The sequence below is a fragment of the Carcharhinus amblyrhynchos genome, chromosome 23 (assembly GCF_965287045.1).
Source record: "Carcharhinus amblyrhynchos chromosome 23, sCarAmb.v2.hapA, whole genome shotgun sequence".
Taxonomy (NCBI): Eukaryota; Metazoa; Chordata; class Chondrichthyes; order Carcharhiniformes; family Carcharhinidae; genus Carcharhinus; species Carcharhinus amblyrhynchos.
The window spans coordinates 18,767,859-18,779,132 of record NC_137346.1 but is presented as its reverse complement, the minus strand read 5'-3'; the positions used below and the strand labels follow the sequence as shown (position 1 = coordinate 18,779,132).

Sequence of the window (11,274 nt, the reverse complement as noted above, 5' to 3'; positions counted from 1 at the left end):
GAACCAGGAGGTGCAGTCTCATATTCATTCCTTTGGAGGCCTTCCACAGAGTTTTGCTGATTCGTCCATGCAAATTGATAACAATGAGTCTGAGTCAGTGAGGTGATCACAGTGCTCTGGGAGATTGGGGCACCTGAACAATGGCACCTCTAGAGCTCAGCAGCTGGCTCCTGGTGTGAATAGGCTCTGCCCAATCCCACTGCAGGCGAGAATCATACTTCGGCTCTTTTTGTTTCCTAAGTGCTATGTAATTGTGTCTGGGAACTTGCCCAAAAAATGGGCATAATTCTCTCCCATTTTCACATACGTTTGACGCTTTGAATGTTTTTGGTAAGTTTGCTCCCCCTACACACAATAATTTTACTCCATGGTATGTGTGCTGCTGAAGCTTCATCCTCTGTAAATATAGCGCATCTTACCTTTAAAGCAGTGAGCCAAAAGGAAGGTGTCTACCTTAGCAGCTATAACACAGTCAAAGGTACAGATTTCTTCAATTAAATCATAGTTCAAACTCTGAGAGGAAAAGAGCAAAACAAAACGTTAACAGGACAAAGTTGGATTGCCTCTGAAGTCGTATGAGCATAAAACTTAAGATGTTACCAAGCTAATATATACAGAACTCAAATATTTCTTCTGCGTCAATCAGCAAACAAATACAGATCCTAGCAAAATACTATTGTGCAATTTTGCAGTGTGCCCGAAACATATTGAGATGTAAAAATGGATGGGAAGGTAAGTGGTGAGAATGACACAAAGTCGAGAGGGATATAGACAGGTTAGGTAAATGCGCTAAAACAAAACATAATGTAGGGAAATGTGAAGTTATGTACTTTATATGAATAAAGGCGCTGAATATTATTTAAATGGAGAAAGACTGCAGAAAGCTGCAGCGCAGAAGGATCTGGGGATCCTCATGCATAAATCACAAAAATCTAGCATGCAAGTTTAGGAGACTGGAGAAAAAGCAAATGGAATGTTGGCCTTTATTTCAAAGGGGATGGTGCATAAAAATAGGGAAGTCTTGCTAAGACAATGCACTAGTTAGATTACATTTAGATTACTGTGAACAGTTTTGGTCCCCTTTTCTAAGAAAAGATATATTGGAATTGGAAGCTCTCCAAAGAAGGTTCACATGGTTGATCCTGGGTATGGAGGAATTTTCTTCTGAGGAGTGTTTAAGTAGGTTGGGCCTGTACTCATTGGAGTTTAGAAGAATGAGAGGCAACCTAATTGAAGGCTTGACAGGGTAAATGCTGAGAAGATGTATCCTCCTGTGGGAGACTCTAGGGCCAGAGGTCGTAATCTCACAGTAAGAGTTGCCCATTTAAAACAGATGAAGACGAATTTCTCCACTCAGAGGGTAGTGAATCTGAGGAATTCTTTACCGCAGAGGGCTGTAGAGGCTGGGTGGTTAAATATGTTCAAGGCTGAGATAGACAAATTTTTAATCAGTAAGGGAATCAAGGTTTATGGGGATAAGGTGGGAAATTGGAGTTGAGGATTATCACATCAGATCAGTCATGATCTCATTGAATGGCAGTGCAGATTTGATGGCCTAATTCTGCTCTTACATCTTATGGTCTTATAGTCTATTTTTGTTTATTTGCCAAGAGTAATTTCGAGTTGATTTAGATTAAGATAATGTTATTAAATTCAGCTTACAAAAAGCTAAATCCACAGGTCACACAAATTGTTGAGAATACACAGAGGGAAAGGGTGCTTCTTGCAAATTGCATCAGTTTGAAAGAATGGGATTCATTAAGATTTCCACAAGGAGGGAAATAATCCAAGGAGCCCAACTCTTGAACACGAAGCAGTGACTACTTGTGTGTGTGTGTGTGTTTGTGTGTGTGTGTGTCTGTCTGTCTGTCTGGACTAAGTGGGAGACATGGAGGGATTTGAGCTCTAAGGAAGATTTCAGATCAAAGGAAAAGGCTTATAAGGATGTGAAAAAATGGTAAGCCTGTGGATTGGGAGCAATTTAGAACCTGCAAAGGATGACCAAGAAACTGATTATGAAAAGGAAGGCAAGCTAGCAAATAACATAAGACGGATTGTAAGAGCTTCCTAAGGCACGTGAAAAGGAAAAGATTATCTCAGACAAATGTAAACCCAGTACATGTGGGGGCAGGAAAGGTTCTAGTGGAGAACAGCCGAATGATGGAGGAACTAAATAATTACGTCGGCTGGAATTCTCTTGCCATTCATACCCCATTGCCAGCAAGGACACAGAATTGGGAGCTCAGCCAAATCTCCATTCACTACAGTGGAACCAGAGAGTCCCACTGGCATGAATGGCTGGAGAATCTGTCTGTCTTCATTGGAGAAGATATAGAAAAATTCCCAGAAATAACAGCCATAGGAGTGAACTTTACCATCCTGCCCATCACGGGAAGCGGAATGAGCAAGGGATGGACCTTGGAAAGCTCCATTGATCTCAGGCGGGATTTTGCAGTTTTGGGGCAAGCAAGATGGGAAAATCCCACCCATTCTGTCTGTCTTCATTGGAGAAGATACAGAAAAGCTTCCAGAAATAACAAGTGACAAGAGACTTGTGAAACTGAGGTACTGAAAGAAATTAGTATTCGTAAAGAGGTAGAACTTGAAAGGTTAACTGCACTGAAGGTTGATAAATGTCCTGGATCTGAAAAGCTACATTAGAACGGTATTGAAGGAGGTTGATATGGAGCTGCTGGATGCATTGGTGGTTATCTTTCAAAATTTGTAGATTCAGGAAAGGTTCCTGCAGTCTGGAAAGTAGCAAATATAACCCCACATTTAAGAAGAAAAGGTGAATGGAGAACTACAGACTTGTTAGTTTGATGTCAGTATTAGGAAAATGGTAGAATCCATTATCAAGGATGTGATAACTGGGCACTTAGGAAGTAATGACATGATTGGGCAGAGTCAACATGGATTTATGAAAGGGAAATTATGTTTGACAAACCTGTGGGAGTTCTTTTGGGTATATTACTTGTAGCCGAGCAAAAGCAGAACAAGTGGTCGTGACCTGATTGGATACTCATTTGTTAAGGTCCCATACAAGAGGTTAGTAAACAAGATTAGAGCACATAGGATTGGGGGAATAATATACCAGTATGGATTAAGAATTGGTTAGCAAGCAGAAAGCAGAATAGGGATAAATGGATCATTCTCAGGACGGCAAACCAGTGGGGTACCACAAAGATCAGTGCTTGAGCTACAGCCGTCCACAAGCCATACAAATGATTTGGACATGGGAACTAATTGCAACGTTTCCAAATTTGCTGATGACACAAAACTAGGTGAGACTGTAAATTACAAGGAGGATGCAAGGAGGCTTCAAGTTGACTTAGACGTGCTAAATGAATGGATAACAACATGTTAAATTAAGTATAGTGTGAATAAGTTTCAAGTTATCCACTTTGGTAGAAGAAAAGATAGAAAGATGGACTATTTCTTAATTAGTAAGAGATTGGGAGATGTTAAGTTCCAGAGTGAACTGGGAGTCCCTTTCGTGGGCATGTTGGCTTTCACTGTGGGGGGATTTGAGAACAGAAATAAAGATACCCTGCTGCAATTGTACAGAGCTTTGTTGAGACTGCATCTGGAGTATTGTGTACAGTTTTAGTCTCCTTATCTAAGAAAGGCTTTACTTGTCATGGAAGCATTTAATGGGGAGGTTCAGCAGATTAATTCCTGAGATGGCAGAATTATTTTATGGGAGAGATTGAGGAAAATAGATCAAAGAACAAAGGAAATTACAGCACAGGAACAGGCCCTTCAGCTCTGGACTGACCGTGCTGCCTGACTTAACTAAAACCCCCTATGCTTTTGTGCGTTTGATAAGGTGCCGCACAAAAGGTTGTTATAGAAGGTTAGGGGGCATGGAGTTGGGGGTAAGGTGTTAGTGTGGATAGGGGATTGGCTGTCAAATAGGAGGCAGAGAGTGGGTGTCAATGGGTGCTATTCAGATTGGCAGTTGCTGACTAGTGGAGTGCCCCAGGGATCGGTGCTGGGGCCTCAGCTATTTACCATTTATATAGATGATCTAGAGGAGGGAGCCGAGTGTAAGGTGTCGAAATTTGCCGATGACAGAAAGATAAGTGGAACAGCAAATTGTGCGGAGGGTGTGGAAAGTCTGCAGAGGGATCTAGATAGGCTGAGCGAGTGGGCGAGGACCTGGCAGATGGCATACAATGTTGGCAAGTGTGAGGTTATCCACTTTGGTAGGAATAATAGTAGGAAGGATTACTATTTACAGGGCGAAAAGCTGTAGCATGCTACGGTGCAGAGGGACCTGGGGGTCCTTGTGCATGAGTTGCAAAAACCCAGCCTACAGGTGCAGCAGGTGGTCAGGAAGGCAAATGGGATGCTGGCCTTCATTGCGAGGGGGATTGAATATAAAAGTAGGGAGGTCTTGCTGCAACTGTACAGGGCACTGGTGAGGCCGCAGCTGGAGTGCAGTGTGCAGTTTTGGTCGCCGTACTTGCGCAAGGATATTTTGGCCTTGGAGGGAGTGCAGAGGAGGTTCACTCGGCTGATACCGGAGTTGAGGGGGTTGAGCTCTGAGGAGAGGCTGAATAGACTGGGCTTGTACTCGTTAGAGTTTAGAAGGATGAGTGGGGATCTCATTGAGACGTATAAGATGATGAAAGGGATGGATAGGGTAGAGGTGGAGAGGTTCTTCCTACTCAGGAAGGACAGTAGGACTAGAGGGCACAGCCTCAAGATAAGGGGGAGGGCAGTTTAGAACAGAGTTGAGGAGGAACTTCTTCACTCAAAGGGTGGTGAATCTCTGGAATTCTCTGCCCGTTGAAGTGGTGGAGGCTAGCTCGCTAAATATATTTAAGATATGGGTGGATAGGTTTTTGGTAGGCAAGGGGATTAAGGGTTATGGGGAGAAAGTGGGAAAGTGGAACTGAGCCACTTCAGATCAGCCATGATCTTATTGAATGGTGGGGCAGGCTTGAAGGGCTAGATGGCCTACTCCTGCTCCTATTTCTTATGTTCTTATGCTTCCAGGGACCATATCCCTCTATTTGCATCTCATTCATGTACTTGTCAAGACGCCCCTTAAAAGTCATTACCATTTCTGTTCCCACTACCTCCCTGGGTAATAAGTTCTAGGCACCCACCACCCTCTGTGTAAAAAATCTGCCTCATACATTTCTTTTAAACCTTGCCCCTCGCACCTTAAACCTATGCCCCCTAGTAATTGACTCTTCCACCCTGGGAAAAAGCTTCTGATTTCCACTCTGTCCATGCCTCTCATAATCTTGTAGATTTCTATCTGGTCTCCCCTCAACCTCTGTTGCTCCAGTGAGAACAAACCAATTTTCTTCAACCTCTCCTCAGAGCTAATGCCCTCCATACCAGGCAACATCCTGGTAAATCTTTTCTGTACCTCTCCAAAGCCTTCACAACCTTCCAGTAGTGTGGCGACCAGAATTGAACACTATTATTCATTAAGGTTCTATAAAGCGTTGACATGACTTGCCAATTTTTAAACTCAATATCCCAGCCGACGAAGGCAAGCATGCCGTATGCCTTCTTGACTACCTTCTCCAGCTGCATTGCCACTTTTAGTGACCTGTGTACCTGTACACCCAGATCTCTTTGCCTATCAATACTCCAAAGGGTTCTGCCATTTACTGTATATTTCCTACCTGTATTAGACCTTCCAAAATGCATTACCTCACATTTGTCCGGATTAAACCCCATCTGCCATTTCTCCGCCCAAGTCTCCAATTGATCTATATTCTGCTGTATCCTCTGATGGTCCTCATCACTATCTGCAAATCCATCAACCTTTGTGTTGTCCGCAAACTTACCAATCAATCCAGTTACATTTTCCCCCAAATCATTTATGTATACTACAAACAGCAAAGGTCCCAGCACTGATCCCTGATGAACACCACTTGTCACAGCCCTCCATTCAGAAAGATACCCTTCCACTGCTACTTCCGTCTTCTTTGACTAAGCCAGTTTTGTATCCACTTGCCAGCTCATCTCTGATCCCATGCAACTTCACCTTCTGCACCAGTCTGTTATGAGGGATCTTGTCAAAGGCCTTACTGAAGTCCATGTAGACAACATCCACTGCCCTATCCTCATCAATCATCTTTGTCACTTCCTTGAAAAGATCGATCAAGTTCGTGAGACATGACCTCCCCTTCACAGAAACCATGTTGCCTCACACCAATACGTCCACTTATTTCCAAGTGGGAATAAATCCTGTCTCGAAGAATCCTCTCCAATAATTTCCCTACCACTGATGTAAGGCTCACCGGCCTGCAATTACCTGGATTATTCTTGCTACCCTTCTTAAACAAAGGAACAACATTGGCTATTCTCCAATCCGCTGAGACCTCCCTGTAGCCAATGAAGATACAAAGATTTCTCTCAAGGCCCCAGCAATTTCCTTTCTTGCCTCTTTCAGTATTCTGGGGTATATCCCATCAGGCCCTGGAGACTTGTCCACCTTAATGTTTCTGAAGAACCCCAATACCTCCTCCTTTTTGATTTCAACATGACTCAAATTATCTGTACATCCTTTCCCAGACTCATCATCCACCAAGTCTTTCTCTTTGGTGAATACTGACGCGAAGTATTCATTTAATACCTTGCCCATCTCCTCTGGCTCCCCTTGTCCTTGAGTGGGCCAACCCTCTCCCTGGCTACCCTCTTGCTCTTTATATATGTGAAGTATTCTGGTGCCTTGGGATTTTCCTTAATCCTGCTGGCTAATGGGCCTGTATTCTCTCGTGCTTCAAAGATTGAGGAATGATCTTATTGAAACTTAGAAATTTGTTACATGGGAGACAATGGAGGGAAAGGAAAATCTGAAGTAAGGGAAAGTCTGTGATAAGAATATTCCAATAGGAGATGTTGATGTGAAGGGATGCCATGCAAGAGGCAGCTACTTGAGCAGGTTATGGAGGAGGCGGGTGAGGCTTTGTAGTTTGTAGCTTTGTAATACATAGCTTTATACATATAACTAGAAAAGATTTGTATACATTTTGTTTCTGTGTTTGCACAATGGGAAGAAAGTGTCTTCGACGCGATAGGAATGTTTGGGGTTCCCCAGTGGCTCTTGAGAGGTGACTACAGGTTCCAAGGCTGGAAAAGGTTTGGGAAACTCTGGTCTCTATTCTTTACCTACTTGCTGGATATATTAACTAGGCCAGCAGAGGGAGACAAGAATGAATTTTTTTTAACAAATTAACAACTCTATACATTGCAGTTTTGGAATTGCTTCATGCATTTACTCTCGTACTTCTCTGCATTTGTCCCAGGTGAGGGTCTCCATATCCACGTCTGGATGCAAGAGATACAACACAACCCTCATGATGTCAAGGGTCATTGATGGCAGATTTTTGGAATTCCTGAACTCTTCAAGTGACTTCTCACTCAGATCATTGATAATTTCTTTCAGTTCCTGCAACATCAATTGATAAAACAGCAGCTTTGCCCGCATTTCTTCATGAGCACAATCCGCTGTTGGGAAGAGGAATAAGAACACAAAACGTTCATGAAAAGCAGCAAATATTTGTGTCTGTCACTGCTGTGTAATCTTTATACTTTACTGTTCATTTTAGAATATAATAAAGATTATATTCTAAAATGCTTGCAATATAACTAGTATAACAAAGAAGTAAAATTACGGACAGCATGGTGGCACATGGTTAACACTGCTGCCTCACAGCGCCAGGGACCCCGTATCTGTGTGGATTTCCTTCAGGTGCTCTAGTGTCTTCCTACAGTCAAAAGATGTGCCGGGTAGGTGGATTGGCCATGCTAAATTGTCCCTGAGTGTCCAAAGATGTGCAGGTTAGGGAGATTAAATAAATGGGGTTATAGGGATAGGGCCTGGGTGGGATGCTCTGTCGGAGAGTCAGTACAGATTCGATGGGCCTAATGGCATCCTTCTGTACTGTAGAGGTTCTATGATTCTAAGTACAGCAGGTATATTATGCAACTAGCACAAGAGCAAGAAAAGCTAGTCCAATACATCACATCAATTTACAGTATTCTGAGAGAATGATGAAGTAGCAACACTTGTATTTGTATCTAATATAGAAGAAACCAAGGAGGGAAAACATTCAAATGAGAATTACCTTCTTGTTGTAATACACTAAGTTCAGCTGATCTCAGTCAGACAGGAGGCTATTGTTACCATGACTGATGGCCATGCCCAAGGCCGGGAAGAGGTGGAAATCAGGAAGGATTCCTGCTCTTGAATAACACTGTTGCTGCAAAGCACGGTTAAGCAGCCCCACCTTTGAGCTCAGCAATGAAGACTCTCAGCAGTAAATGGGTCACTGACATAATGGCCTGGATTTCTGGGTTGACATTATTCTAGTGCTGCTGGTAAGCCACTTATTTTGATTGGGTTAAAAAATGAAGGAGAAATTCCAAGTTTCAATACCGTGCTTCACAAACAAGGAATGATAAAGGGAGGCAGCTGTCACCTTCGGGACTCTACCTTGGCAAACATTAATACCTTCAAGAAAAGGGGTCGGGGTTAAAAGCTGCAGGGTGTTTTTTTTTAAAGAAATGTTTTTTGGGAAGTTGAAGTACACTGCAAGGTTCCCATCAGTTGGTTTACATTAGTTTGGTTTATTAGTGTCACAAGTAGGCTTACATTAACACTGCAATGAAGTTACTGTGAAAATCCTCTAGTTGCCACATTCTGGCACCTGTTCAGGTACACTGAGGGAGAATTTCGCATGGCCAATGCACCTAACCAGCATGTTTTTCGGACTGTGAAAGGAAACCGGAGCACCCGGAGGAAAGCCACACGGACACGGGGAGAACATGCAGACTCTGCCCAGACAGTGAACCGAGCTGGGAATTGAACCTGGATCTCCGGTGCTGTGAGGCAGCAGTGCTGACCACTGTGCCACTATGCTGCCCATAATTACATTCCAAGGGGGCACTTGTTGCTGTTGGATTCAGTCTTACCCAATCCCCACTGGGGGTGATTCAGTCTGCCACACAGTCCACTGTCCCAGATCAGCAAGAGGTGTTTAATAAATCCACAGGAAGCTACATCTGGAGTTTAATTTGATGAATATACAGCGCACAAACTTCTATCTACAAAGTCTAACTTTACGATCCAAGTCATTGTGAGATGGCGTAATGTTATTTCTCAAGAAGCAAGAAAGAACTCACCACTGATTACACAGTTGAGGTGTTAACTATTTAAAATAGGAGCATGTTTTAGTGCAGACAACAGACTGATGTAAACCACTTGGGTGATGCATCATGCTCAGTTAAGAGATTTGTGCACAGCTCACACATTTGAGTCGTGTCTTGTTGCTAAGTGTCAGGGAGAGAATGCACGAGAGAGAGAAATATAGAATGAAAACAGAAATAATTTGTTGAATGATCCCAATAACTGCTCCCTCCTTCCACTTTCTTTACAATGTTAAAACTATAAAAAACAGAGGCCAGAATGGTCTCCATATGGTAGACATCATTCAATAGACTATAGGCTCTGGATATAGCTCCAGAGACCTCGGTTCGATTCTCAGCCTTGGGTGGCTGTCTGTGCATGTTCTCCCTGTATCTGTGGGGGTTTCTTCCCCATGATCCAGTTTCCTTCCACACTCCAAAGGTGTGCAGGTTAGGTGGATAAAAGCAAATTACTGTGGATGCAGGAATCTGAAACAAAACAAGAACATGCTGGAAAATCTCAGCAGGTCTGGCAGCATCTGTAAGGAGAGCTTTGACAAAGGGTCGCCTGGACTCAATCATCAGCTGTTTTCTCTCCTTTACAGATGCTGCTAGACCTGCTGAGATGTTCCAGCATTTTCTCATTTGGTTGTAGTTCAGGTGGATTGACCATACCAAATTGCCCCTTAGTGTCCAAAGATGTGTAGGTTAGAGGGATTGGTGGGGTAAATATGTAGAGCAACAGGGATGGCTGGGGGATAGGCCTTGGTTAAGATTCTCTTTTGGAGAGTTGGTGCAGACTTGATGAGCTAATGACTATCTGCACTGTAGGGATTCTATGTATGATGATCCCAAACAGTAGCTCTCTTCTTCCATTTTGTAATGATAAAACCATAAAGAACAAAGGAGACAAGAATGGTCTAAGGGATGGCAGACATCTTTCAAAACTCTGTAGCTCTGGAATAGTTTCTGCAGATTGAAAGGTAACCCAAGATGTAATCCAACAGTGTAAGGCAGAAGGAAGGGGGAAAAAGGGGGAACGCTACATCTGTTAGTCTGACATCCATAAAATGCATAGAATCCCTGTGGTGTAGCAGGAGACCATTCACCCCATCATGTCTGCACTAATTCTCCGAAACAGCACCTTATCCAGGCCCTCACCCCACCATGTGCATTTACCATGGCTAACCCACATAATCTGCAGACCTTTGGACACTAAGGAATAATTTATCATGGCCAATCCACTTAACCTCCACATCTTTGGATTGTGGAAGGAAATCAGAGCACCCAAGGGGAACCCATGCAGACACGGGGGAACATGTAAACTCTACACAGTCATCCAAGGCTGGAATTGAACCCAGGTTCCTGGCACTATGCCACTGTGCCACCCCTACATCAGTAGTAGGGACAAATGCTAGAATCTATAATGAAAGATATGATAACAGGACATTTAGAAAATAAATTGGGTAAAGCCAACATGGATTCATGAAAGAAAAATAATGTTTTCCAAACCTGTCGGGTATTGCTGAACAAAAAGAGACGTGTCATCGCTTTTCATCTTGCACTCACCAGAATACGTCACAACAACTTATACTTTTTATACAGAGAATGCTGATTGGCTGGGAGGTTGACTCGGATTGGTAATGGTGTTGCAATGGAAATTGCACCAGTTGATGGTGACTGACAGATAACTGCCAAACGTTGTTGGAAATTCAAATCAGGTAGCTTGACCGAGATTGGCTGAGGCATTGCGCAGGGCAATGAATCAGCAATGGAGAGGTTTTTGAGGATATAAATAGTAGGGTAGATAAGGAGGAACTGGTGGATGTGATAATTTGGATGTGGGGATTAAATGTACTATTTCAAAGTTTTGCAGATGACACAAAACTAGGTGGAAGTGTAAATTGAAGGAGGCTGCAAAGACGCTTCAAAGGAATTAGGAGACACTAAGCAAGTGGGTAAAAATTTGGCAGATGGAATAGGATAGGACAAATGTGAGGTTGCGCACTTCAGTAGGAAATTCAGAAATATAAGGTTGGACTTTCTGCTCTTGAAAATCCCTGCCAGATGTCAGCAGATCAAATCTCCATCTGACCCACAACAATTCCAAAGACG

At 43.1% G+C, this 11,274-nt stretch overlaps 1 long non-coding RNA gene across 1 annotated transcript; it reads right to left on the bottom strand.

Annotated features, from left to right (window-relative positions):
• Positions 1-416: 416 nt before the first annotated feature.
• Positions 417-8,211, bottom strand: LOC145357616 (uncharacterized). Its single transcript, XR_013889314.1, has 3 exons — positions 8,100-8,211; positions 7,259-7,479; positions 417-513 (listed from the first exon to the last, which is right to left on the bottom strand). It is a non-coding gene; the product is annotated as an uncharacterized LOC145357616 (long non-coding RNA).
• Positions 8,212-11,274: the final 3,063 nt, after the last annotated feature.